The sequence below is a fragment of the Bison bison genome, unplaced genomic scaffold (genome assembly GCF_000754665.1).
Source record: "Bison bison bison isolate TAMUID 2011002044 unplaced genomic scaffold, Bison_UMD1.0 scf7180017863982, whole genome shotgun sequence".
Lineage (NCBI taxonomy): Eukaryota > Metazoa > Chordata > Mammalia > Artiodactyla > Bovidae > Bison > Bison bison.
Genome location: NW_011494554.1, coordinates 6,334 through 7,350, shown reverse-complemented (window position 1 = coordinate 7,350; position 1,017 = coordinate 6,334).

Here is a 1,017-nt window from a genome sequence, read left to right as displayed (position 1 = left end):
ATTCAAGCTTGAGTGAGGTGTGGAAGTCAAGGCCCAGGGATGGTTCTGCATAGATTGTGAGGAGGACCTTTTTGTGGAGGAAGGATCACTTATATGCACTGGCATTCATCAACTCGGCAAATACATAAGAATGCTGAGAGCCACGTCTCATTTTTGGAAAAGGGAATTTCCAATATGGAAAGGAAGTAAACTAGAACAAATTCTGAGGAATTCTACTGGAATTAAAGGTCTCCGTGCAAACTTCTTGTATTCGATAGGTGTGCATATGTGGCTAGACTGATCTATAACTATAGATGTGTGTCTACGTGTTTGTGTGTGTGATTGTGTACACACATGTATTCCCAAGTTACTGGAAACAGCAACATTCCAATGGCACTAATTACACCAGTCCCCAGATTCTAGCTTCTGAACACCTTTCTCCAGTAAAGGATGGGTTCCCAGACTGAGGAAGGAAAGGATAAATGAGCCTGGTTCACCTTGTCATGTCAGTAATAAGGGAAAGTTCAAGAGTGATGGGGAGATGTCAGAGGGCCACAGAATATAGCTTAAGGGCTCTCCCGCCAGAAACATGCAGGACTCTCTTATTTTTTCCACCTTTTTTGAGGTATTATTGACATATAACCTGTAAGTTTAAGATGCCGATGTGATGGTTTGGTACACACATATCTGGCAAAACGATTACCATGGCAGGGTTGGCACTCTATCCCCTCACATAATCCTTTTAAAAAAACGTTGAGGAAATAACATCTCAGATCTACCCTCTTAGCTTTCACTGTATTATACAGTTTTGTTAATTATACTCACCATGCTATACATTGGATCCACATAACTTATTCATCTCATACCTGTAAGTTTGTACCCTGTATTCAACATTTTCCCCAGGGCCCGGAAACCACCATTCTAAACTCTTATTTCTGTAAGTTTGACTTTTTTAGATTCTGCACATAAATGACAACATACAATATATGTCTTTCTCTCTTTCACCTTTTTCACTTAGCATAAAGCCTTTGAAGCCCA